This window comes from Strigops habroptila, chromosome 5 (assembly GCF_004027225.2).
Source record: "Strigops habroptila isolate Jane chromosome 5, bStrHab1.2.pri, whole genome shotgun sequence".
NCBI lineage: Eukaryota > Metazoa > Chordata > Aves > Psittaciformes > Psittacidae > Strigops > Strigops habroptila.
The window spans coordinates 70,510,448-70,535,822 of record NC_044281.2 but is presented as its reverse complement, the minus strand read 5'-3'; positions in this window follow the sequence as shown (position 1 = coordinate 70,535,822).

Here is a 25,375-nt window from a genome sequence, read left to right as displayed (position 1 = left end):
TGAGGAGGGATTTAGTTGAGCATATTTTGATTTCTCCTTTCCTAAGGGGTGCCGTGAAAAGATTAAGGCTTCAGCTTATTGTACACACTCTTCTATGCTCAGGTCTAAAGAGAAACAGGTAAGGGCTATGCCTCATTCTCTGAAAGCCTCTGGCCACAGGTTCAGCTTGCCAAGCCTAGGGTTCTGCCTCATGCCTTCTGTCCGCATGGTTACCTCATGAATCACCAGGCCAAGCAACTTGCTGAAATACCAGATGTGGTCAGGAAAGTCCTGAAGAGACAATAGTCTGAAGAGACAGAGCTGAAGAGACTACCATGACACTTTATCTCAAGCAGAAGCAGCAGAACTCACTGCTTCTGCAGCCCATATTGTCTAAATAGTAGACATCTCAGAACCCAATTACACCAGTCAAGAGATTAGAATCCAGGAAAGATACTTTCCTTAGATTAGTTTAACAATAACAACCTAATTTCTTAGTTTCTTTCACCTTTCTCTGAAGTGTGGGATATAGGCAGTGTCCTAGAGTGATGAGACCATTGCAAATTAAAAAATTTCCCATTAAGGTGCGAATCATACACCCTCACAATGGTCTTCACTTTGCTTTCTGACTCCCTGTGGTACATGGGATGTACCTATGTTTCATGTTAAATGTGGATTCATGACTCAATTACATACTATTATAAATCTTACCTATGATGTCCCTTTATATAAGATTTATAAAACCTCCATAACACTCCAGAGCCAGATAAATTCCAGGAGTCAGGCAAGAGTTAGAGTCTTGATCACTAGTTTGAATGAAGGGGATACGGATAGTTGTTTTTTCCCAGCTGAGACTCACTATACGAACAGGCAAACTTAAATCTGAATATACATCTCAGTACCATCTTGTATGGGTGTTTGACTTTGATTTCCTTGTATATATGTGTATTAATATAATGTGTGTGTGGGAGACACTACTTTATGCTAAGTGACTTCAGATGTCAATGCTGTCTTGCCTCTGCTGTGGTTATTTCTGCCACCTCATAAGATCAGTTCAGAAGAACCATAGCTGGCACAAGCTAGACATGCCAATCATTACGTTTGCATTGTTTTATTTTTAAAGGCATATAGTTCCCCTGCCTTTGGCAAATACAATCCCCTGTGCATAACTAGCTCCAATTTCCTGCAGTTTGCCAGATGCTAAAATCAACAGTGTGGGAGACCCTGCTGGTGCCTTCACTTCCAAACCTGCTGCAAAGGTGAAAAAGAGATCTGGCTTCAAACTTTATTCCATTTCACTTGTTCAGGTGCAACCATTTCCTGGGTCCTCTGAAATTATGCAGGATTCCAAATGAGGGAATAGGGAGAGGATGGAAGATTGGGCCTAATTGTAATGTTCAACTAACAATTAATCCCTGATTATAATTTTTTTTGTTACATAGGAGACATTGCTACTTTAAGACAAAAAAATTATAAATTTGACAGCTCTTGCTCACTCCACTGCTGCTCAAAGGAGGTTGCTTAGCAACCCTGGGATGTAGGAGAGGGGAGGTTGCAGGAGTCAGGCGCAAGAAAAGGAGTGGGTCTGGCATTTTTCTGGATGCTGAGCAAGCTAAGCCACCATTGATGACAGGAATCCAACTGCATTATGTAACTCACTGCCTGGGGGAGATCCACGCTACTGCATATGGTCATCATGGATCATACCTGTGATGGAGTATACAGCTCCTTTAAAGATCCAGTAGGACAATTTGTCCTTCTAGCTAATGCAATTATGTACTTCTAATGGGAAAGTGCCTTGAGTGGTAGAAGCAATGAAGTTTAATTCCCGGCTTAAAGGTTTAAAAGACTTCCTGCTTAAGAGGGAAAAAAGGAATTCAGTGAAGGCAGCTGGTTCCCTGAGAGTGGGGGAAAAGCTTTGAAGGAAGGGAATGCTATATTTTTCTTAATGTGAATAGGGTAAGGTGAGCCTATTTGGAAGGTTTAAGTCTGAGATGCTGTGTGAGGAAGCCAAAAAACTCTATTACCTACTACAGAGCTAAATTTACCCCCAAAACATCTGTTTTCTCCATAGGCTTTGGTACCTGATTTCATGATCTTCCAGATCTGTCACTTAGGTCGGCCTATTGCTACAGCTTTGTAAGAAATATTTTTCTCAAAGGTCAGATCTTGTACTTGGTGAGTCTGCAGCCACTTCATATCTCTGCGATAGGTTTCTCTGAGATCTTGGGAGGCCGGTTAACATCTCTGTGCATCATTATCAAAGTAGGGTACAAGTACTTTTCCTCCAAGTTTAGATTAGTCGTTTCTCTGGCAGGGACCTCCGCTATATGAACCAAGCAGAGAACTGCCTTTTTCCCAGGTCAGAAGGCAGCCCTGACACAATGGGCCATCACCTTGGTCTGAAGCCCCTGGATGCAACTGTCATGAAACCGATAGTTATTCTGAAAACTCACTGCAATGAGGGGGAGGTAAAAAGAAGCCAGGGAAAAAGCACATAATCCTGAGGATGTAAGGGCAGGAGTAAGAAAGGTTGCAGAGCTCTCTTGCAGAAGGCCTGACTGCTGTTTCCGCTGCCAGAAAGCAGAGTTTTTCACAAAGTGGCAGATTTCAGAGTACTTGCAACATTTTACTCTGGATGTCATCAGATGGCACAGGCCATCTGTACTGTATTTTCTGTAGTGATGATGTTCCTAGTCACCACAGATCCTACTAACCCTGCAACAGCTCCTTCACATACATTCCATGAACTGAGGCATAGATTTAGATTCAATGATAAACTTCTTCCCAGCTGGAACAATAGCATTTCTCTTACCCTGGGAACTCTTTCTCAGGCTCTCTGGAACTGAAGTATCACCTCCACTTCAACAAATTACGATCTCACATGAGTTTATTATTTAAATCAAAGCTGAACTCCATCCTGATGAGGATCAGCATTTGTTTATATCTTTTTCTTGGGCAATGAGCTAGCATTACTTATTTGGTAATAAGAAATGCTGATGATACATTTATGTATGGTCTTATGGCCATATAGGAAAAAAATGGAGGAGAGATAGCGCTTGTTTTCTGACAGTCCAAGTTCAAGTACTCCTTAACTGCTTTGTTGTTTTCCTTGCTGTGCCCATGGGCTATAAGATCCTTCCTTCTTCAGGTCCTCCTAACCTGATATAGCAACACTACATGCCACTACATAGGCCAGGTCACCTATCTCAGAACAAGCTGCTTTCCAGAGTATTCCAAGGCTGCCTTCTCAATACCGTCACATTGCTGATGGCTTTGGCATTAAAAAAGGAACAGAAGAGTACATGTAGCATAACTGCAATGTGGTGGCAGGTCCATGCTCGTATCTTCTGCTCTGAGATACCATCAGGCCCATGATAAAGTCTTCAGAGTGTTTAGGGTTCTTCTGAACAGGGCTCAGTATGTATCCAGAAGGCAAGATCAAGCAACCATGTGCTATGGTAACACAGCACTTTCAATATCCGTGTTTTTGCAGGGGGAAAGAAAAGCTGCCAGTGTGCATATGGCTGTTAGACTACAGCAACATAGAGTAAAACAGCTGTAGTCTATCCTGGATTACTCTGCAGTGTGAGGAGCTGAGCATGCACACATGATCAGGTATTGAGCTTTGGGTGAAGGGGAAAATTGAGCTTCTAGCTGGGGACCAGCAGCTTTCTAAAACACACTGACATGACTATGTCCTAAATTGGCAACGCACAGCACATTTGTCATGTTTATAATTTCTTCCCCTCCTTCATCCCCTCCTCCCTTATAAAACCAAACTGTTTTTCAGGCTGATTCCTGTTTTCCCCCAGCAAATCTTGGCTTTCTACTAGGTGCCATAAACCACTGAAATGATTCCCAGGTAGTGAAGTGCATGAAGGATGGGTTCCACTGTGCTGCTGCTGAGCGAACAATGCATCACCTGTTTTAGCTGAGATAAACTAGATTATAACTTAGATACCCCTCTGCTCAGCACATCTCTCTAGTGCTGCTGACAGCACTGCGTCACACAGATGAGATAATGTCTACTCACCTTTAGCAACATGATTTTGTCTTTGACCTTTTGGAATCATACATCACCCTCTGAATGCCAAAACATCAGGCGAACGGGGCAAGTCTTGTACTTCCAAAGCCTTCCATCCACAGGAGTGGTGGCTACAGGAGGAGCTGATGGGCATCTCAGCCAGGACAGAGTGTGTTACTAAACCACATGTAGCGTCAAAGCATCTGCCCATGCATGAAGTGGATGCTCACCAGATTTTAGCAAGCCAGATGCTATTTGCTGGATGCTTCAACAGCACTAAAAGGTTGACAATCAACTAGACTGCCTTAGAGGAGAAAGCCAAAGAAAGCAGGGATATGGACAAATGGGTGCATAGCTGCTGTGCTCTGCAGGAGAATGTCGGAATTACCTAAAATCTTCATGTAAACATTACCAGGTTTCTGTTTAATTGCCACACATTTTTAGTCCTTTGTGTTCCAGATTAGCTACCCAAAAGCTAATGCATATGAATAATAATTACCACAATATTAATGAATTTATGCTTAGCCTTGTGGACAGCCTGAAGATTAATCTGTGTCTATGTTTGGTTTAACAGCTCTTACCTTGGAAAAGTAGGCTACCTAGGTAGCCATCTACCTAGGTTGTCTCGGAACAGCAAAGTTGCTATTACCTCCCTGCCAAAGCCCCGGAAAGCCGTGCTGGCTGCTTCTAGCATCAAGGGAAGTATTGAGGTCTCTGGGGTCGCAACTTCTGCTAAGAAACACAGAGGTGACCCATTCCAGCAAGAGAAGGTGCGTCCCCTGATTGCCTATACCTTGCTGAGAGGAGCAACAAATATTAATTAATCAATTAAGCATGATTGTCCATTACTCTCTCATTGGCTATCTACCCTAATTCTGTCTCTTGCATTTTATTTCCCATTCCTGCAGCAGTCTGGGCCCAGGCTCTTAAGTGTGTTGGCAGCATAATTTGATGTTGTTTCCACCACTGAGAAGCTTTTAAATGGCTTGTGCAGAACTGTATCTTTCACAGTCTAATTGAACTATGTTAGAATTTTATCCTCTGTGGAGCAAAATATGAAGTCAGAGGGAGACTATGTGACTTGCCCTAGCTGTTATGAACAGTAAGATAATAAAAAGCCCAGACTCCCTTTCTTCTGGCCTTCTTTATAGCGTTTTCCTCCATTGCTGAATCTGTGAAGACTGACTAGAACTCAACAAAGCCTTTCGTCATGTCTCTAGCTCAGCTCCACAAAACCAAATTACTCCAACTAATTTTTTCTCCTTTTATTTTTTCAATAAATTTAGTTGTCATTGAACATCATAGAGCTGACCTCTGATGTAGCCTAACTAGTCTACCATAACAGCAAGGAAATGCTGGTGATCATGGGACATGCAGTGCCTCTCCTGGCTTTAATGGATTTCTCTTACTTAAAGATTTACAAAACCATGTGCCTCTTAAAGCCTTTTTCCAACATCCTGCTGCAGAAACTTCTTTTTCTAAAACTGCCTAAGACCTTTTCAGCATTCCTGTAATCCCAGACTGCTCACTGTGACCAGCTATTAAAGGCATTCCTTTCCACCTTCTCCAAATCCACCTTCTCCTTACGTGATTTCAGCATTCAGTATTCCCAGCTGGTCCACATATATGGAAAACTCATTTGTAGTAATTAGACAAAATTACTCACACCTGTTCAGCAACACATTGCATTTTTATCTGCAGTAAATGACATTTTCTCTAAAGACTGCATTTTAAATTAAAAAGGAATCTGAGATGTTTTCCTCTCCTCGCCTTCTTCCCATTCCCTCCTAATTCCACTTGTTGTTCGTGGCTTTTTAACAGTCACCCAGTAGTTATTTTTTAGTATTAAATCTAGGAGAGTGCTGAGCTCACAGGCCACCAACTTTTGTGTGAGCACAAGTACTTAAAACTGAGTTTAATGGCAAGTGTGTGTGGCACCCACTATGGCAGTAGGCATGGCGCAGTTCCAAGCTTGCAACTGCATACTGTGCATAGCTGTACCACTTATCACTAACAGCAAGTAGAATGATTCATGCGCAAACTGGGCAAACAGTATTACTCTACTGCACGGATAGGGTATATTTCCTCAGCGCTAGTTTTTTTTGTCTTGAGTGTCAGACCACTAGAGGTTGAAGGGTGTTTAGGCAATATAATATCTGAAGGTGCAGGTAGGAAAAAAATAAAAAACAAATAATAATAAACTGAGTTTCCCAGAAAAAAAAAAAACAACAAACAGTTAGAATCAAACCATACACAACCTATATATTTAATATATTTAAATATATTACATATATTTACATATATTTAATAACCACTAAATCTTTCATTGCAAGTCATCAATTTCCATTAAATCCAGTGGCAGCTTCCAGAAGAATGATGCCCATATGAACCCTTTTAAAATAGTAGCTGAGAGTCTTGTAAACTTTAATGTGTTTTTCCCCACACCCACCACTACTAAGTCAGGAAGTACTTTAATCTTCATTTATTAGATGGCGAACTTTACAGAGCAATTCCTTCGTTTGCCTAAGGTCATAAGTACCTGGATGCTGAGACAGAAAGTAAATTTTGTTTTCTCATATCCCAGTCTCCCAACCAGTATTAGGTTACTGGATTAGTCAGTGGTTTGATTTGAACCTCTTTTCAGCCACTCCTTTTTAAAAAGGCAAGACAGTGTCTGCAGTTGTCTCTGTCAGAATGTATACAATAAAGCTTCCAGCATGTTGTGGAATAAATGCCCATACCAACAGTTTCCATTTCCTTCTTCTTTTCCTTCCCTTTAATCTGTTACAGCTCTTTCTACCCTAAGTCAGGAGAAAAGGCATGGAAAAACTGCACATGCTCAGTCCTAGGCAGAAAATGAATGTATTTCTGTCTCTGATTTGGCATTTCCCACTGTGTCTCCATCATAACTGACTGCTGCTGGCATCAGATGTAGCATGACTTTGTGCCCAGGTTGTCAAAGACAACACAAAAAAGACTAATCATTTAGGGATTTTTCTCCTAGCCTCTCTCCAGTCTGGTAGCTTTCCTATGTGCCACATCCATACATATTCACATTACAGCTTTCAAATCCATTAAAAAAATTTAAATTACAAGACTTCAGTTCTAGGGTAAAAAGAAGTTTATCTGTTCTGGGAGGGCATCAAATCCTTTTCAGAGGTACAGACATATTACAGCCACAATGTATCCCATATCAACAAAACCCCAAAACAGTTTTGTTATTAAAAATCACAGAAAGAGATCAGGTTTGTCTGGTTTCAATTTACTATTGAAAAACACATCCTGCATTTTGTTTCCATTTCCACTAGTGCACATGTCTCTCTCTATTTCTTCTTTCAAGGTTTGATCCATCTATTTTATGCACTATTATATACGAATCAGCACACAATCTACTTGCTAGTCTACTCCAGGAAATGACAACCCAGAGGCCTCAGCAGCAGAGCAAGTGTCAGGAGATGCCTTTTGGTGCGTACATAAGGTTATTCCAGGCTACTGTGGAAGGAAGGACACCTTTTTGATAAAGCTGGTAATGATTTTCTTTCAAAGCCAGGCCAGCAAGACCTACAGAAAAAGTAGCTATTTTTACAGAGTATTTAAAGGATCTGATTTTCTGCTATTAATCCTAATAATTTTGGGACATTCCACAGGGCTTGTCCCATGTGTGTGGTAGAGTGTGGGAAGTTGTTATTGACTTCGGTGGGAAATAATGAGCCTTTTTTAGGCCACCTGAGAAATCTACTCAGAAATACCTTTTTCTACCCTTTTTTTTTGGTGTTACTTAAATAGATTTAGTGTTTCCCTAGAGTAATGGAGGAAAAGTACATGCCATAAACATTCAGTACAAAAAACCAATGACAATTCTGCAATATAATCAGCAATATGATCCTTAATTATTGTTATTGAGCCTTGCAGCCATAATAGGTTTTCTTTTATTTTCTCCATTCTCTTCAACATTTTCTATATTTTCCTTTGGTATTTCTTTTCTGTGTAGTATCTAACAACAAATAATTACAAAACTCTTCTTCTGGCTGTCAAAAAAGTAAAATAAAATAAAATAAATCCTGAGATGCTATACCCAGAAACAGAGAAATATAAGAAGCCTACAAATTCATTTTAAAATATTAGGTTCCCTAGACACAGCCCTGACTTGGAAAGAGAAGTCAGGTTACTGAGAGGTGTTTGTGAGTGTTGAATTTGCTTTTATTTGTGCTTGAATTTGTTCATGTTACTTTTGGGCTGTTTCACTTAATGCCTCTGGGAGCTGAACTGGCATACTGTATATTTAAAAGAAATGCAATAAGAACATTTTATTACCTTTCCCCTGTATCCACATTTGCTATTTCCTACTCATAGGAGAGAATAAATTGTTAATATATATATTTATGTATTTATATTTATATGTATATATACTTTTTAAAGTTTTTTTACTGTCAGAGTCAGGATTTGCTAAGCTAAAAGAAAAAAGTTTGTCTCTAACAGAACGAATCATTTTCTCAGAAATAGGATTTGCTGAAATTAATTCTGGATGCTACTATATTCAAATGGCAGCAGCTATTGCCTATGTAATTTCTTGTTTTCCAGTGCCATTACACACTCCAATCTGTAACATTGTGGGTTTTATGGAAATCAAAGACCTGCTGCGGGGAGGAGGGTCACCAATACTGAGAGTAGGAACTCACAGATCCTGTGTTAAAAATAAAATTTTACCATATCTGTACTTGTTATTGATTTGTATCTTTAGTAGATCAATCAAAAGGTCCTCACTTACTTTCCTATAAAGGCTGTACAATCACATGACACTCTGTAATGTTTCACTGGCAAGCCAGAACTTGCCCTACTACTATAATCACAACACATGAAATCTATCAAAGCCAGCTATACAACGTACAACAATGGATCCTTAGCCCAGCCTTTTAAAATGACCTGTGCAGTGTGCAAGAGAATTTGGAAAGGTGGATCTCCTCGTATCATTTTCTCTATGACTGGGACTTTTACAGCTCTCTCCTAAATATATTTTCCCGTTTCTAGTGAAATGCAAAATCATACGGCATCCCTTCCTCAGCTGAGGATACTTTCTGAGCTATCAAGTTTCATCATACTTGTGGTAATTTCATCTTTGAGACCTCTATAATTTGACCTTTTGTCTCATCTCATTGTCGTTGATGAATTAATTAAAAAAAATTATTAGAGAGGATGGTCAAGTAGAATGACAATTCATCTCCTAAGAGTGATTATATAAACCCTGCTTCATTAGACAACCAATATAAAAATCCATTTTGGTTCACTGAAACAAAATTCATAGATTTATTCATTTTACTACAGGAGCTTAATTCACAACCCTGCTGTTGTTATCTGTCAAGCACTGCAGCTAAGAGCAGTTTATCATAGGTAGGCATTGCATAGAACTGATTTGGAAAACCAAGCAGACATTTAGTCCAGCATTGATGCAACTTGAGTCAGTATCATATGACAAATTATATACGAGTATTTCCACAGTATGTGTATAAACAGAGAAAGTTATGGTGGTCATTCATTTGGGTCCTGAAAGGACAGAACAGGTAGAGTGAGTAAGGAAAGAAAAGGTAAATACTGCAGTATAAATCACAGAATAATTTAGGTTGCAAGGGATCTCTGGAGGTCTGTAACTCAGCCCCTTGTTCATAACAGAGGTAATTGTAGTTAGATGCAGATGCCCATGGCCTTTTCCAGTTCAATTTTGCAACTGTCCAAAGACAGAGAAACAAGTGTCTCTGGGCAGTCTAATAAACTGAGTAAAACTGACAGATCCTCTACACCTATTTCCTGATGAACTCTGCTTATCTGGTATCCACAGTCTTTATGTTGTTTGCTTTCCTCACATACATCAGTATCTTAATCTCCACTGTCACTGCACCTAAGGCTTCTCTGGACAACAAATCCCTGACCAATTCTACCTTACTCACAAGTAAAAGGAATAATATATTGTCTCAGTTTCAGCTGGGATAGAGTTAATTTTCTCCTTAGTAGCTGGTATAGTGCTGTGTTTAGATTTACTATGAGAATTATGTTGATAACACACTGGTGGTTTAGTTGTTGCTAAGTAGTGCTCATCCTAAGTCAAGAACTCCATTTTCCCCTTGCTCTGCCTGTGAGGAGAGGCATATGAACCCAGGAGGGAGCATAGCCAGGACAGCTGACCTGAACTAGCCAATAAGGTATTCCAGACTACAGAACACTATGCTCAGTGTATAAACTGGGGGAGAGTTAGCCAGGAGCCACCGATCGCTGCTCAGGACATGTGGGACATTGATTTGCGGGTGGTGAGCAACTGCACTGTGCATCACTTCTGTTTCTTCATATTTTTTCCTTTCTTTCTTCTTCCTATTATTATTATTATTATTATATATTGCTATACTTCAATTATGAAACTGTTCTTATCTCACTCTGCAGGTTTTACCTTTTTCCAGTTCTCCCCCCACCCCACCAAAGGAGGGCAGTGAACGAGTGGCTGCACAGTACTAAGTTGCTAGCTGGGGGTAACAAAAACATATGTATAAAAATATTATTTATGCATGACTCCTTCCTTTTGAAAGCCCTGTTTTGCAATCCATGCAGGACACTTACCTTCCTCCCAGGAGGCTATTCCATATCTTATAAACACCTCTCTTGGCTGAGTAGTCTTTTTAACTGACATGGGAACTATTGGTTTGTTGTGCTCTGGTAATGGATGCTTTCTTTACCATGGAAAGAAGCAAGGATGATGCAAGTTTGTCTAAAATACTGGGGAAAGAACGATTAAAAATATAGCTCACAGAAGAAACATCAGTAAATAATAGATCCAATTTTCCAAAATTGACCCATGTCCTCTCCGTCAACTGGATAGGAGGCTGAATCAGACAGTCCAGGTGTATGGGGCAATTTGCATCACATAGGAGTTTCTTTATGTACTGTGCATCCTTAGGACTGTTCTCAGGTCTCCATGAACCAGCAAGAAGTATTTTTTATTAAGTAACTTAGCCGGGTACCAAATATTTAAATACATTTTCTGGCCTTTTTTTAAGCTCCTGACATGAAGTCAGAGAACCACTGCACCACTATGTCTTAGAAAATAGGAATATGGAGATTTGCTATCTCAAACTGGGACAAAAAGTGAATCTTATGGCTTAGTAAAGTACTCAGTGGACTGGGAGATTCTCCTGCCTCTTTATACTGGTAATGATTGCACGCAATGCAATTAATGTTTTAGGTTTTGCTATCCCTAGTAATGTCTTCAGCACTATATTGATTGCTTCTATTTTGAACAATAGAAACAGATAGCTGAGGTCAACCGATATGGGCTCAAAGGAAACCAGCTCTTTATCACCACTGGTCAGAACCCATAGTACTGACAGTCAATCGTGTTCAAACTCTGTCAGCTAAGATCACTGTACATGGTATGTGTGCATGTACAATTCTTTACTCAGCAAGTGTCTATTTTAAAGCTTTTGTACTCTCAGAATTAATAGATATCTTTTAGATTATATGAACTTTAGCTCATGAGATTGGTCTAGAAGACAGAAGAATCATATTTATACAGCAAGGACAGAGCCTGAAGAGACCAAACCAAACTACATTAAAGCATATTAATACGCTAACCCTGTACATGTGGATATTCTAGAATGTGTATTTCTTCTTCAAGGAGGATGTATGGGATTTATTAAATTACTGATAGATATTTCATTGTATTTTCTGAAGAGGGAGGAGTCTGTTCCTCCATGGCTGAGGAAAATCTAAATGGGGAACTGAGAAGCTGTGAAGGAGCTATAATGAAACATTCAGTGGCTTAGCTTTCTGGTTAACATATTCTGTGATGAAAATTTCCTTAATACACGAAGCTGACGTCTGGGGATTTTTTAGAACATGCAGTGTCTGTGTGGGTTAGGAGATCAGCTCACTAAAACTTTAAAAGCATGTAGTCATCCTGCCTATTGCGTGTTGCTGAATGTACCTTTTTTTGTACCTGGTTATGGAATTCTGGCACTGCGTTCCCATCACAGTGTTTTACTTCACCCAAGTGGTGATATTGTGATGTCTGTCACATGAGAATATAGTACACAAAACAGATAAATACCTTTGGTGTTACCTCCATCCACATGATGCGAGGACACTGAGAAAGTAATAATGGTTGGAAAGAAGCTATAAACCAATTTACTCTTCCACCTCATTCTTTACAATCTCAGAAGTCTACATAAAATCAAATATATAACAATGTATAACTAGCAATATGTGAACCTAAAACACTTCCAGAAATTCTACATAAATAGATAAAATAAACCAGTGCAGGGAGAGATGGTGTGAGAAGTGATGAGAACACGAAATAAGAAAGCAAAATCACTTAGGGTCTCCTTAGAGCTACTTTTGTAAAAATGAAAATGGGACCTTTGCTGGAAGATACCATGAAGGTGTAAGAAAATAGAGTGCCAAATGATGTGCCTTTGAGCATGAACCGGGGGAGCCAAGGTTACTGTGCTGAGCTTATGTCAGGCTGCTTCCAGGGGAATTGTGCCTCCTCTTTTATCACCTCTTAGTCACATGCTAAAACTGAATATACTCTCCCTTTGTTTAGGACAGCACAGAGGAACGATTATCTGCATGTTCTTGTGAAAAAAATAAAGCCATCTAAAGTGCAGGGAATATCACCTTTCTTTGTGTATCAGAAAACCTTTCAAATGCAAATATTGTTTAATAGATTGAATAATGGGTAGAGGGGTGTCGTAATCTGTGATATCACCTCTAAAAAATTCAAGACGATATCCAGATGACATTTCTGTGTGATGGATGCATAAGGATTGGTTTCAATACTGTACCTAGTAAAACCTTCCAGGTGTTCTAGCATCTCTGCTTTTTAAAAAAAGTTAATAAGATTGTGAAGAGAGTGTATGAAATAATTTCAGAGAAGAATGAGAAATCTTATGGTAGACAGTCAAAGGTAACAGTCTATTCAGTTTATAAAATGTACATTGGAGAAGTACCTTGTTTATAATAAGCAAACAATTTTCTGAGAAGAAAATACTAAGTAATAAAAAGCTTTTTGTTCTGGTGAAGAACAACTAAGAGCTGAAAACACATTCGGGGAAAATCAAGATCTAAATGTCTTAAACTGATGGTGGTAAAATACTGGAATAACTGTAAAAGAATCAGGAGGTTTTTCATTCCTAGATGACTTCACTAGTGTGGTTGCTGCTGCCAAAGACTAGCTTTAACAGCCTGTCACAAGTTCTGGGTGAAATGTGTTAAGACTGCTGTGGTCATACTAGATGAGCTAATCATCCCTCCTGGCTTCAGAGTCTATCAATCTATTAATTAGCAGCTAATTAACAGCTGCTAGCAATAATATGCTATTATCTTGTAGCAAATCAGCCAGTAGAAGAACAAGTAATACACACACACAGGCACATTCTATCACTGAGTAATACTCATTTTTAACAGCCTTACTTGTACTACTTAGAACTAAGTGACATAAATCCTCTGAGATGTACAGATAGCCACGCAGTAGAGCTAACCTAATCTTATGGACCTCCCCCGACACTGACTTGTCCTCAAGTTATAACAGAGACATGAAGGAAAAAATGTCATACACAGTCTTTCTATTAGAAAGTTTTTGGGTTCTTTTCTGAAGGAGGAATGCAAAGTCCACTTTAGTAATTTAAAATTTATAATAATCATAAGAGGATATTGACCGTGCAAAATATACATTTAAGGAAATATATTACTATTTCCATACTAATTTTTGTAACCTAAAAAACTTTTGGGGTATACTGTAACCTAAAAAAAAAAAAAAAAAAAAAAAAAAAGTAAGTTAAAGTTTTGTGTTTCCAACTTTTCCTTAAACCAATTTTTTTCAGTTTTCACAAAATTCTTGAGGGGAGAACACCATATTGTTCACCCACATTTGATAACACTGTCTTTCTGTTTGCTTTCCTTAATTAAAGTTAGCTTCCGAGTACACCTTGTCAATTGTCATCCTGGAAATCTAGGAACAGAGCCAGGAAAAGAAATGTTATCTTAGGTTACTCTATATCCTATTCTCTTTCCTTTGTCAAAAGGAAGACAGAAACTCCCTAAAAGAGTCATAGAATCATAGAATCGTAAGGGTTGGAAAGGACCTTAAGATCATCTAGTTCCAACCCCCCTGCCATGGGCAGGGACACCTTGCCCTAAACCACGTGGCTCAAGGCTCTGTCCAACCTGGCCTTGAACACCGCCAGGGACGGAGCATCCACAACCTCCCTGGGCAACCCATTCCAGTGCTTCACCACCCTCACTGTAAAGAACTTCTTCCTTATATCTAATCTAAACTTCCTCTGTTTAAGTTTGAACCCATTACCCCTTGTCCTACCACTACAGTCCCTAAGGAAGAGTCCCTCCCCAGCATCCTTGTAGACAGTCACCCTGAAAACCCCATGCTAGGTTATGCTCTGGACAATAAAATAGATTAATGTTATCCTTGTGAGACTATACTTCGTGTATGCTTACATTAATAGTCACTTTTCTCATCTGTAGAAAGCAGCACTAATACTTTCTTCACCGGCAGGCATAACTCCTCACTCATTAACAGACTTTAAGGCAGATATTCTCCAAAAGCATTAAACTAAATCTACAATACCAATGTACATCCATTAGTCTCCAGGTTTTTTATTTTTTAGACCAGAAATGCATGAATCTGCATTTGTGGTCTAAATATTCTTACCACAAAAGCTGGGACTTGTACACACAACAGCTCTGAATTTTGTGTGTGGACCAAGCCAGGCAGATTGCTGCAGCTTCCTTATCTATTCCATACCCTAACCTTTTGCAATATGAAAAAGGAAAGAAACAACGAAGTGATAAGAAACAGAAGTCATCTGTGCTGGGTCCTGGCCATATTGCTTTCTTACAGATATTACAGATAATATACTTTAGCAGTCCTCCTGTTAGTACAGAAGGGAAGAACAAACCAAAACAACAACAACAAAAATCAATTACAGAGGCCACAGAGAAGCTTATAAAGGGACTAAAACACAACAGGAAAAGTCCTGAGCATAAAGAAGGTTGCTTCAGGTCATACAAGGTCTCTGACCTACAGCAAGATTAAGGTAGTGACAAGCTAGTAAGAGAAACTTTTTGGTGGCAAGTCCTCCTGATCTTTAATATCAGTTACCTGAACAATGTGGTAGAAGTCTATTGGTTTGTCCTACGTAGTTTTAAATACTTTAGACAATAAACACCATCAGCAGAGAGTTATTCTTCATTACAATATGAATTCTGCATCATTAATGTGCTTTAGACATCCTGGTAATTTCTTTGCACAGTTTCCTCAACTCCTTCCAGGTCTAATGAAGCAAAAAGAATAAGTAGTTGCTTTAGTCTGTCAGTTGCTTTACTGGATTTGTACAATAGACATATCTATAATGAAGACTTTGATTTCTCTTTTGTGTAAATAAAAACCAAACAAATAAGCAAACAAAAAAAAAAAAACCAAACAAATACAAAAACCCCAAAACCAAACACACAAACAAAAAACCCAAACCAAAAAACAAACCCAAAACCAACAAAACCTGCAATGCATAGTAATTAATCCACATTCTGCTGAGATGTGGAAGTAAGATTCTAATCAAAGGCTCTGGGCAGTCCTGTCTGTCTCTGAATTAAGGGTCCTAGCAAGCCTGGTGTTTTGCATTTTATTCTTAGAGAGTAAAGGTGAGGTGTGGGAGCCCAAACAGGGAGGGTAGAATGAGGTGATTTATTTCCCTTAGGTAAGGACTGAATAAAGGAAAAGAGAATATTTCGAAAACAAAAGAGATGGAAGAAATAAAGAGAGAGATGAAAAAGTAAACATGAAGTGACAGGAAAGAAGCAAAAGTATTATTATCGCATGTCCATTTTTAGTATGTGTAGCTACCGTAATCGGTGTGATTTCAGGAAGATGAAAGACAGATTTCCAACTTTGGGTAAGAAATATTGTCTTGCACTTTTTTTAATACCAATAGAGTTCAGTTCCAATTGTGCTGAAAAATGGTGTGAGGGGAATACAAAAAATGAAATTTTGAAAAAAACAATACACATTACAGCCTCACAAAATTAATTGCTGCACAGCCTGAAAATATTAGGCTAGACTATCCAGTAGATAGACTTGGAGAGATACCGAGTTTGTGAACACAATTACTCCAGGGTGAATAAGTCAGAGCCCATTGTACTGAAATAAAAATTCCATTGGTTATGGCAAATAATCACCAATTGAATCAGAAATATTCTGTTTATTATCATACTGTATAAACATCACATTCATTCCATCATTCGAATGTATAATCACTGCCCTTGTTTACATAGCTTGTGTTGGGCAGAATGTGATTTTTTTTTTTTTTTCCCCAAAATATAAAGCACTACAGGCTTATTAAATCCCAGCTATAAACTCTTTCTTGAGGAATAAAACCAAGCTGCTTTGAAAGGCTGAAATGGTTGTTGGCTCACCTGAAATGATTTTCAGGGAACAAGGGAACATGCACAGAATGTGGTATTGCACAGACAGCAGCACCTGCTTCAGTGGCTGAGCCAAGGTTGGGTGGATGAGAGCTGTAGATCACACCATAGTGAGGACTGGGCAGGACTAAGCAGACTCTCCTGCTTCCTCAGAAAATTTCAGGGTAGATTCAGGGGTGAGTTTTACCTGAGCAATGGCCTTGCTACCTGCTCATGAGTCACTATTTCCCTGAAAGTCTGAACTGACATTTCTATTTGTGCAAGACTTCATTCAGCCTAGCAAATGCATCATTTTGATTATTTATTGTTACAGCAGTGGCTGGTGGCTGGGAACTGAGGATGCTGCTATTTCAAACCACACAACATAAACTTACACAACAAGTGAGAAGGTCTGTGCTATTTCTGATCTTTCCCACTAGCCCAGACAGTATACACTTTGGGAGGCATGACATGGATAGGTTATTTTCTAGCTTTCAATCATATTATGATTTCATCTGGTTCTGAATCACTCCTCTTCTTGTAATGCAAAATGTAGGAAAGGAGACAGAGAAGTGACATTCCCAAGGTCAAACTATAAATCCATGGCAGACTTTAGAATAGCAAGTTGCCTCCAGCTTGTTGGTTTGTGCTCACAAAGCAAGACTCTGCTGGACATTTATATTTTGCTTTCATCATGAGCTACCTAGAATATTCATTTTCCTACCCATGCAGGGTTGTATATCATAATGAAGAGACCTTCTGTAGTTACTGTCAATTTTGTCAAGCATCAACAGCTCTCTCAGCACACATGGATTACCATGATTGAGTAATCCCTGTCAGGAGTGTGGAGGATGCTATGTCTCTGGCACTGAGCTACAGCCATGCTCTTTCCCCTTCTTGCTTTGTGTGCTTTCTATAAATTTTGCAATTAAAAGCTTGAAATATAGAGATAGTAAAGGAGATAACTTACCTAATTATCTTACATTCTAAAGTCTCATCATCATGTACAACATAAATAGGAATTGTTAATATAATTTAATATTCAATTGGTTTGGCCTTAAGAATATCATATATTTCCTTTGATCATGGAAAGCTATTCACCTTTCACATGAACAATTGCATTAAAATAAATCATGTAGTGCTATGTAAAAGCTATGTAAAATATAGATCACCACATTAAGGGGCTTTGGCAGAGCCATATTTCCTTGCGTTACTACCGGAGAAGGGGAGGTGAGACACCCCTATTCTCAGTCCTGGTCTGTCATTTATCTGTGCTGCTTGCTCTAAGACTTGCTGCTCTTATCTCTAAGAGGGGATAATAATGCTAGTGGATCAGGAAGCTTAATGAATCTAAAAGTCCTTCAGAGCTTCTTGGATGAGAGAGACCACAGAAATTCAAAGTATTATCACAAAATCCCCTAGCGCCTACTCCACTAGGAAGATTGTCTGAAAAGCCTTTTTTCCCCTCCCAATCTGTTGTAGAATAAGTGACTGAGCAAGAGCCTTCAAACGGTGGAGTCAGCAGGTGAAAGGACTAGAGAAGGCCTTTGCAGTCAGTATGAAGAAAGGAAATTGCCTTGCTAGTTCAGCAGCCTTTGCAGCATCTTCAAAGAAGGGCAGGAGTCGTCTCAGGCACACAGATAGGTCTCCTATCCACCTGACTGGTGCAGTATCAGGGGAGTAGCACATAATGATAAGACAGGGCCTTTGGAAAAGGCAAGTAAAAACAATGAGTGGGGACTAGAGACTGGTAGGGAAGGCAGAGGTGTTATGAAAAGGTTAAGTCTGTCAGACAGGGTCTTTTTCTCCCCTAATGGGGTATCAGGGAAAAGGGAGGAAACTCCCTCTCCAAAAACTCATGGACACCCTGCCTTGAGCCTTTCAGTTAGACTGAGATTACCTGGCACACCATTTTCTTCCTGTGAGTTGATCACATGGCATTGGTTGACACTTTTTTCCTGAACAGAGCACACCAATAACCTGGAAGTATTTCCGTGGCATTTCCCTTTCCCCTCCAGAAACCGTGGAGGAAGTGAATCTCCAACCCTGCATACAAGAAGTAACTTGTTTCCCATTGAGTGGTGAGTCAGTTCACTGCTCTAGGGAATCTCCCTATTTTAAAGCTTTAAAGTGTGTTTTAGGCTTAAGAGTTGGTTTATACTGTATTATGCCCTGATCATTTACCATGCTGCAATATGCTCTTTTTAGAGTTATTCAACATCTTTATTAATAGATTCCTTGGGTCAGATATCACTTAAATATGTGTAAAACTTGACTAATTCACATGAAAGCAATGACAATAAAGAATTAATTTTATAGCAAATTAGCTGCAATCAGAATCAGGGCTTTTCTGTTTGTTTGTTCTCTGAAGGATAGTTAAAAGTTTGTGATCAGAGATAAATATTTTTAATGTACCAATAACGTTTTCCTCCCCAGCCCCTCCAAGGCTAATGCTTTGAACCCCCCAGGAATCCAACAATCTCCAACAAAGTGCGATATTGCAGAGTCTACTTTTAGACAGACCTTTAGCTGAAACTGCAGGGGACATTTTAGACTGACAAAGGGCTTGTACTCAAATGTTCCTAGGGCCCTGGGAGTAACACAGGATCTTTACTGATCACTAAGGCAAAAGGACTTCCATTTTGCTCCCCTCACCTCCAGCAGCAGAGTTGTTACTAATGATAAGCTACAGACCCAAGCTAGTACTTTCAGATGTCTCTTTGGGTCAGATTCACAAAGGAGTTTAGATTTCACAGTCCTGAGCCACCTTATTACTTACTGTGAATTGCTCTGGGCTGTCTGTCATAGAAATAATGGCCTGATTAAACCCCTCACATGTGGAGGTTGTCACATATCCAGCAAAAGTTTGTGTGTTTCTTTGATAATCTGGTAAACAGAAAACAGAGTGGTTCTGTGTGTGCAGACCCTCCAAGCGGAAAACATCCTTCACCCTCTTCTCTTCCACACCCAGATGATGGAAAATTGTCTATGACGAGGTAACTGACTCTGTAAACAGGAGGTAAGCAGTGAGTACAGTTCATCTCAACTTCCTTCCTTGTAGCAAAACTGGGGTGATAGGGACTGGATGGGTTCACTACAGAGTGTGTGGAAAACTGACTGGACTGTTCAAACAATACAACAGTTTGAAGTCTAAATGGTGCCCAGCTAACAGTGGTGGTGTTCCTCAGGTGTTAGGGGCCAATATTTTTTAACATTGTCGTTGACAACTGCTTGACAGAACAGAATGCACCCTCAGCAAAGTCACAGGTGATAATTCATAAGGTGAGGGAGAGGGAGCTGTTGGTAGCCTAAAGGGTAAGGCTGCTGTTCAGATAAACCTTGGCAAGCTGGAAAAGTAGGCAAACGGGTATTTCAGGAAGTTAAAAAATTTCAAATGCAAGGTCCTGCACCAAGAACAAAATAACTCCATACAATAATGTAAGCAGGGCACTGACTGCACAAGGAACAGTTCTGCAGAAAATGGCACACAGATGCTGGTGGGCAACAAATTTGAACATGTATCAGCAAGGTGTCCATTATAGCAATAAAGGCTGAGGATTGGTCTGTCTTTATGAAAGCATAAGTAGCAGGTCCAAGGAATTAATTATTCCTAATTCCTACTACTTGGCATTTGGTGAAGTTTGCCAGTGGATTGGTATCTGGTTTGGGACCACGCATGCAAATATGACATTGGCATACTGATGCAAGTCTAGGAGAGAGATGGATCTGTCAAAACTGCACAATGAAAGGCTAAGCTAACTCTCATTTTCAACAAGAGTTGGACAGTCATTCCTTTCGGAAAAAGAAGCAGCCAGACTTCAGAGTGCAGAGAAAGAACAAGAGACAGCAGCTATGAGCTGCAGCAATGGGAATTTCACTTCTCAAGAGGGGAAAAGAAAATCCACCATTGTGGTAGCCCTGGACCAGACTGCCAGAGAGGCTCTGGATTATCTTTTCATGTGGGTTTTTGGAATTTAACTAACAACAACCCAAGCAACCTTTTCTAACTTTGAGCAGGAGTTTAAAACAGAGACCTCCACAGGTCTCTTCCAAGATGAATTATTCAGTGACTAAGGAAAGAAAAAAAAGAAAAGCCCAACATTGACATGTTTCCCTCCTCTTCATCCTGGTTCTTGGCTCAACCAATTCAAAGCTTCCAAGGCAAAATGCTACCACTAGCAGAGACAACTGTAAGAACTAATTAGATAGCCAGAACACAATCTCCATTTCTAAATTAAAAGTTAGATAAGGAAAGTAACTATTCACCCATGTGACCACTGGAGGAAAGACATGGAATGAGAAGTTACTTACTCATGTGGTAGTATCTTGCTCAATCCAGAACAGAGACTTTTTTTTGTTATATACAGAACATAAGAATTGCCGAGGTGAGTATCTCCAGAGAGGACGCCTTTAACACCGGAGCGGGGGGAAGCACAGCGTCCCGGAGCCTCAGTTCGGAGCGGCAAGAGCGACCGAGGGAGCCTCAAGTCCTCGACAGGACTTGCCCAGGAGCCGGCAGCTCAGCTAACGTGAGCAGCTGACTCACAGGGGGCGGCGCCAGGAGTGACGGCGCCAGCCCTCAGTGGGTAAAACCCATCCCAGGGAGCGCGAGCGACCGGGAGCGCGGGCGACCAGGGTGTGGCGCGGCGGTTCGCGCAGGCAGGGCGAGCGGGCAGCGAGCGGGATGGTGAGCAGTCGCCTCAGGAGCAGGGCCCGCTCTGGGAGCTCTGCCCCGGCGGTGGCCAGCGTAGGCACCCAGACAGAGCCGATGAGAGGGGAGGCTGAGGCGCAGACCTCGGAGTGTAGAAAGTGCCTCGACTGGTCTCGTGAGGCGGGGGTGCACGATGGACAGGGCTGCACTCGGTGCGCTCTGGTGGAGGTCCTCCTGCAGCAGGTGGCTGAGCTGCGGGAGGCTGTTGGAGAGCTAAAAGATGCCAGGGAAGCTGAGAGGAAGCTGGGCTGCTTGCTCCAGGCTCAAACTGCGCAGGGGCTGCAAACGTCCAGCATTGCTCGTATAGGAAAGAAGGAGGGCAGCAGCCCAGGAAGCTGGGAATTAGTCACAAGAAAAACGAACAAAAAAAGGAGGAAGAGGACAATTAACGACAAGGGGCTTCCTCCTAAATCTGATGTCCCCACCCAGAACCGCTTCGCGGTTCTGCAGGGGGCTAATGAGAAAGCACCCACCACACCTAATGAGCACCCTGCTGATGCACCAGTAAAGAGGATCGCTACTGGTGCCTCCAGGAAAAAGAGGAGGGTCATAGTAGTAGGGGACTCTACTTTGAAAGGCACAGAGGCACTCATCTGCCGGCCTGATCCAGTCTCGAGGGAGGTGTGTTGCCTGCCGGGGGCTTGGATCAGGGATGTTGCTGAGAGGCTGCCTGCTCTCGTAAGTCCTGCTGACTATTACCCCCTTCTAGTGGTCCATGTGGGTGCTAGAGATATAGACAGCAGTTGCCTGGAGGACATTAAGAAGGACTACAGAGCCCTGGGAGAGGTGGTTAGGGGCTCTGGAGCTCAGATAGTTTTTTCATCGATTCTCCAGGGCAAAGGGGAGGACCTTAAAAAAGCTAGGCGTGTCTGGCAGGTTAATAAATGGTTAGAAAGCTGGTGCCATAGTCAGGGGTTTGGCTATTTAGAACATGGGGCTCCATTTGGGAGGCCAGATCTACTGGAGGCTGGTGGAGCTGGTCTGACAAAGAAGGGGAAGAGCTGTTTCGGTAGGAGGCTTGCCAGGCTGGTCAGGAAAGCTTTAAACTAGATGTGTTGGGGGAGGGGAGCATTGATCCATCCCAACATTCCTGGTCAGTTGCCAGCACCTGTAATAAGTGCTTGGAGCGATGTAGAGATGTTCCAGCTGCCCCAGCCATTGAGTCGGCTTCATTTGGAGCTCGGCTAAGGTGCCTCTATACAAACGCCCGTAGTATGGGGAACAAGCAAGAGGAATTAGAGATGTGTGCAAGGCTACGGGAATATGATGTCATTGGTATCACAGAAACATGGTGGGATGGCTCCTATGACTGGAATGTCGGAATGGAAGGTTACAGGCTGTTTAGAAAAGACAGGCCAGGCAGACGGGGAGGGGGCGTTGCTATCTATGTCAGTGATAGGCTAGAGAGTATGGAACTCTGTCTGGGGATGGGTGATGAGGTAACAGAGTGTTTGTGGGTCAGGATCAAAGGGAAAACAGCAACAGGGGACATTACGGTGGGGATCTGTTACAGGCCGCCTGATCAAGAGGACTCTGTGGATGAAGCGCTCTACAGACAGATAGGAGCAGCCTCACGCTCGCAGGCCCTGGTCCTCATGGGGGACTTCAACCATCCTGACATCTGTTGGAGGGACGGTACGGCCCGGCACAAGCAATCCAGGAGGTTCCTCAATTGTGTGGAAGACAACTTCCTCTTTCAAGCAGTAGAGGAGCCGACGAGGAGAGGTGCCATGCTGGACCTTGTGCTCACCAACAGGGAGGGACTGGTTGGAAATGTAACGCTCCAGGGCAGCCTTGGCTCTAGTGATCACGAGATGGTTGAGTTTGAGATCCTCAGGACAGTGAGAAGAGCGTGCAGCAAGCTCACTGCCCTCGACTTCAAGAAAGCAGACTTTGGCCTCTTCAGGAACCTCCTTAGTAAGGTTTCATGGGATACAGTCCTAGAGGGCAGGGGGGCCCAAGACTGCTGGTCGGTATTCAAGGATCACCTGCTACGTGCTCAAGAGTGTTGCATCCTGACTAGAAGAAAGTGCAGCAGGAGGGCCAGGAGACCTCCATGGATGGACAAGGAGCTGCTGAGGAAACTTAGAGGGGAAAAAAGAAGCTTATAGAAGGTGGAAGCAAGGACAGGCGGCCTGGGAAGAATACAGGAGCATTGCCCGAGAAGCTAGGGACCAGGTTAGGAAAGCTAAGGCCCAGCTAGAATTAAGTTTGGCAAGGGATGTAAAAGATAACAGGAAAGGATTCTATAGATATGTAGCAAATAAAAGACAGGCTAGGGACAATGTAGGCCCTCTCCAGAAGCTATCAGGAGAACTGGCTACCATGGATTTGGAGAAGGCTGAGGTTCTTAATGACTTCTTTGCCTCAGTCTTCACCAGCAAATGCTCTGACCACACAACCCAAGTCTTGGAAAGCAAATGCAGGGACTGTGAGAACGAAGACCTTAGGCCCACTGTAGGAGAGGATCAGGTTCGAGACCATCTTAAGAACCTGAACGTGCACAAGTCCATGGGACCTGCTGAAATCCATCCACGGGTCCTGAAGGAGCTGGCGAATGAAGTTGCTAAGCCACTGTCCATCATATTCAAAAAATCCTGGCAGTCAGGTGAAGTTCCCGATGACTGGAAGAAGGGTAATATAACCCCCATTTTCAAGAAGGGGAAGGTGGAAGACCCTGGGAACTACAGACCAGTCAGTCTCACCTCTGTGCCTGGCAAAATCTTGGAACAGTTTCTCCTGGAAAGCATGCTAAGGCACATGAAAAACAACGAGGTGGTTGGTGACAGCCAACATGGCTTCACTAAGGGGAAATCCTGCCTGACCAATTTGGTGGCCTTCTATGGTGGAGCCATGGAACTGATGGACAGCAGCAGAGCAGTTGATGTCATCTACCTGGACTTGTGCAAAGCATTCGACATGTCCCACATGACATTGTTGTCTCTAAATTGGAGAGACATCAATTTGATAGATGGACCACTCGGTGGATAAAAAACTGGCTCGATGGCCGCACGCAAAGAGTTGTGGTAAATGGCTCGATGTCCAGTTAGAAACCTGTAACGAGTGGTGTCCCTCAGGGATCGGTGTTGGGACCGGTCCTGTTCAACATCTTTGTCGGCGACATGGACAGTGGGATTGAGTGCGCCCTCAGCAAGTTTGCCGATGACACCAAGCTGTGTGGTTCGGTTGATACGCTGGAGGGAAGGGATGCCATCCAGAGGGACCTTGACACGCTTGTGAGGTGGGCCGATGCCAACCTTATGAAGTTTAACCAAGCCAAGTGTAAGGTCCTACACCTGGGTCGGGGCAACCCCAGGCACTGCTACAGGCTGGGCAGAGAAGAGATTCAGAGCAGCCCTGCAGAAAAGGACTTGGGGGTGTTGGTTGACGAGAAGCTTAACATGAGCCGGCAGTGTGCGCTTGCAGCCCAGAAAGCCAACCGTATCCTGGGCTGCATCAAAAGAAGCGTGACCAGCAGGTCGAAGGAGGTGATCCTGCCCCGCTACGCTGCTCTTGTGAGACCCCACTTGGAGTACTGTGTACAGTTCTGGTGTCCTCAACATAAAAAGGACATGGAGCTGTTGGAGCGAGTCCAGAGGAGGGCCACGAGGATGATAAGAGGGCTGGAGCACCTGCCATATGAAGACAGGCAGAGAGAGTTGGGGCTGTTCAGCCTGGAGAAGAGAAGGCTGCGTGGTGACCTCATAGCAGCCTTCCAGTATCTGAAGGGGGTCTACAAGGATGCTGGGGAGGGACTCTTCCTTAGGGACTGTAGTGGTAGGACAAGGGGTAATGGGTTCAAACTTAAACAGAGGAAGTTTAGATTAGATATAAGGAAGAAGTTCTTTACAGTGAGGGTGGTGAAGCACTGGAATGGGTTGCCCAGGGAGGTTGTGGATGCTTCATCCCTGGCGGTGTTCAAGGCCAGGTTGGACAGAGCCTTGAGCCACATGGTTTAGGGCAAGGTGTCCCTGCCCATGGCAGGGGGGTTGGAACTAGATGATCTTAAGGTCCTTTCCAACCCTTACGATTCTATGATTCTATGATTAAAAGTTATGTGCAGGTATACATGGGGTCCTAATAAAATTTACACTTCCTACTTCACACAAGTTGGTATAAAAATCCCACCAGAACAAGGCATGGCTTCTGAAATTTGAGAATAATGTTGCTTTTCTCCAATTTAAGCAACATTGATTTTGAAC